Consider the following 4,038-nt stretch of genomic DNA (forward strand, 5'->3'; position numbering starts at 1 on the left):
TGATTGAGAAGTATAGAGAAGGCCAGAAAGAGTTTCATTGTGTCTTTGTAGATTTAGAGAAAGCTTATGACAGAGTGCCGAGAGAGGAGGTGTGGTATTGTATGAGGAAGTCAGGAGTTGCAGAGAAGTATGTAGGAGTGGTGCAGGATACGTATGAGGGAAGTGTGACAATGGTGAGGTGTGCAGTTGGAATGACAGATGGGTTCAAGGTGGAGGTGGGATTACATCAAGGATCGGCTCTTAGCCCTTTCTTGTTTGCAATGGTGATGGACAGGTTGACGGACAAGATCAGGCAGGAGTCTCCATGGACGATGATGTTCGCGGATGACATTGTGATCTGTAGTGAGAGTAGGGTGCAGGTTGAGGAGAGCCTGGAGAGGTGGAGGTATGTACTGGAGAGAAGAGGAATGAAAGTCAGTAGGAGCAAGACAGAATACCTATGCGTGAATGAGAGGGAGGACAGTGGAATGGTCAGGATGCAAGGAGTGGAGGTGACAAAGGCATTTGAGTTTAAATACTTGGGGTCAACTGTCCAAAGTAACGGGGAGTGCAGTAGAGAGGTGAAAAAGAGAGTGCAGGCAGGTTGGAGTGGGTGGAGAAGTGTGTCAGGAGTGATTTGCGACAGAAGGGTATCAGCAAGAGTTAAAGGGAAAGTTTACAAGATGGTTGTGAGACCAGCTATGTTATATGGTTTGGAGACAGTGGCACTGACAAAAAGACAGGAGGCGGAGCTGGAGGTGGCAGAGTTGAAGATGCTAAGATTTTCACTGGGAGTAACGAAGAAGGACAGGATTAGGAACGATTATATTAGAGGGACCGCTCAGGTTGGACGGTTTGGAGACAAAGCAAGAGAGGCAAGATTGAGATGGCTTGGACATGTGTGGAGGAGAGATGCTGAGTATATTGGGAGAAGGATGCTGAATATGGAGCTGCCAGGGAAGAGGAGAAGAGGAAGGCCAAAGAGGAGGTTTATGGATGTGGTGAGGGAAGACATGCAGGTGGCTGGTGTGACAGAGGAAGACGCAGAAGACAGGAAGAAATGGAAACGGATGATCCGCTGTGGCGACCCCTAACGGGAGCAGCCGAAAGTAGTAGTAGTAGTAGTAGGTTTGCACATGGAATTTGATTCCGGTTTCATGGCTCTCTCAGTGTACTTAACATAGACTGACAACATTACAACACAACAATCTTCAGATACCATATACACAAGGATTGACTATATACAGGTGAAATAAGAGGCGATAAAGTGCAATGATGCAGAGAATATGTCAAAGTTGAGTTACGGTACTTAGTATCTCTATAACCATTTATGAGATTTTTTCAATGATATTGCACAGAATTTGTTTATCATAAATGTTGTAAATAGTGTATTATCCATCCACTTGTACTTGTCAGGTTGTAGGCAATCTCCAGAGACACTAAAGAAGAAAAAGACATTTAATCCCAGGAACGTAGTTTTGACCTCATTCCCTAAAAGAGGACACTATAATGAAAGAATACAGTGAAGTCTAACTGGAAATTAAACAACTAACCATTATGCACACAGAGGGCCTTTACTTGTTGCTCTTTACATTTGCTCTGCTGTCTTTATTTTGGCAGACAACACCAATGAGTTGTCAAACTGCAAACAGAATGGTGTTAAACTGAAACTGACATTGGCTTAACATACCCTGAAGAAACTTTTCTGTTCACCTTCACCCTAATTAGGCAACAACCCACTTCATCCAACCTTTACAGGAAATTACCCAAATTAGTCTGTTTGTGAAAAACAGATAGGAGCAAAATTCATCTCATTGGGTAGTGTGGCAGTGGCATGGGTGGCCCAGTGGTTAGCACTGTTGCCTCAAAGCAAGAAGGTCCTGGGTTCGAAAACCAGGATGTCCCAGGTCCTTTCAGCATGGAGTTTGCATGTTCCCCCTGTGTCTGCATGGGCTTCCACCGGGTGATCCGGTTTCTTCACACCATCATGGTGCCCCTGACCGAAGCATGGCTAGAAGAATTGGAGTTGGTCCCCGGATGCTGCACGGCGGCTGCCCACTGCTCCTAACTATATAGCTTCCCACTGCCTCCAAGTGGGTTGGGATGGGTTGCCATAACTTGCCATAACATTCAAGCCTTTTTTTTCACTAAGGGTCATATGAAATATAGATACCAATAACTAAGTGTTAACTAGTTTTTATGCCAAGGTGACACTAGCCATTATGTAATTTTTTTTACTAATTATAATTCCAATTAACGATAACTAGAATTCAGTTTGACTACTGAATATGTTTAATGTTAAATGGTCCATTAATACCAAATCATAAAAATGTTCATCATTGATATAAATAATTCGGTCGTTACAAGTAGAAATGTTAATTCTCAGGAACAAAATATGTACATATCTGAATTTATAACTGGTCAAAGCCATTGTTCTGTATCAACAATCCATTATTAATAATGGTGATGTTATTTCTTGGTATCAGCGACTTACGTATTGCTATTGATAATGTTCATTCTTTATATCTGTACCTTAATTATACATAGTAAATTTTATCAGTGACTTCTATTTCACCTTCACTTCTAAATATGAATCATTTTATCAAGAAAAAGAAAGTTTATTACTAGTATAAATGATCATTTCTGATACCAACATTTGAATCACTACCAGTAACAATGTTCATCTATAATTCAGTTGGGATAAGTAGCAATGCTCATTCATGATATCATGAATTCAAATAATATTGTAAAAGGCATTTTCTACTTTTGACAGAATTTTTACAACAGACTCTTTTACCCTTTTTACTCTTTTACTGTGTTCTTAATTATCAGATGCTTTTATCCAAAGCAACTTAAAAGAGAGTCAGCAATAGGCAGATATAGTATTTGTGTGTCAACCTACAAGCATATAAGAGCTAAACACAGTATATATTCCTTGATGATATGTCAATTTAATAGCATCTGATTTACACTGGATTCATTTTATCAGTTGTACCGTTGAATATTCATGAGGCATCTTTCAGTCATAACAACTACATTACTGATATGTGCATAACTGATATTCTTGAGTTCACTCATAACAATTCAGTTTTTGAGATCTGAAATTGGAGTTATCACTAATTTAAAGCGGCAGGAGACAACTTTTTTGCTTTAACTTATCATTATGAAGTAAATGTTGATTGCACAATGCAATAGCTATAGTATATTGACTGGTTCCCTGTAAGCCTCGCTTTCGACTCTGCATAACTGTAGTCCTCTATGCATACATAACTGTAGTCTGTGCTATTGACAATGGCATATTTTTCGCAGTGCCTGCAAGATTTACCATGTTTAAACGTCAACAACATGCACAGCATTGTTGACAAACTTTCACCTACACCTACCAACAAACGGGTGAAAAGTTTCAAATTGTACATATCAAGTTACGTCCACATAACTTGATATGTTACGTGGTATGTAACGGAAATGGCAGATGGTGGCACAACCGAAGTGACAGTGGAAACTCTACCCGGAAAAGAAAAAGAAACCCATTGACAGAGGAGGCAAAGAAGGTGAAGAGGGAGGGTGATAGAAACAGAGGTAAAACAAGAGTGAACCTTAGACAGGCATTCACTCGATGGAGCAAACTCCGGTGTTGTATCGAACTCCCTGTCGAGATCTCTTTCCCGCTAAAGGCTGGGATCAGATGTAACATTAAGATTCTTGGCTGCCACACTTTATGAAATCACAGAGTTGTCGATTGTTATTGTTACTTGATCAAATTGGTGTCTGAGTCTAGCAGGGCCAATGACCAGCATCTCAGTTGTATCAGAATTTAAAAGCAGAAAATTTAGTGGCATCCAATTTTTCACAGCAGACAAGCAGACCTCTAAGTTAGTCATTTGAGTGTGATCATGAGCCATTATAGGCATATACAACTGAGTATCATCAGCATACCAGTGGGAATTTATTCCATGACTGTGTATAATTTGGCCAAGAGTGAAATATAAAGAGAGAGAAATAGAGGGCCAAGAACTGAGCACTGAGATACACCATATTTAACATCAGATAATTTTGATG

This window comes from Lampris incognitus, chromosome 16, assembly GCF_029633865.1.
Source record: "Lampris incognitus isolate fLamInc1 chromosome 16, fLamInc1.hap2, whole genome shotgun sequence".
NCBI classification, from domain to species: Eukaryota; Metazoa; Chordata; class Actinopteri; order Lampriformes; family Lampridae; genus Lampris; species Lampris incognitus.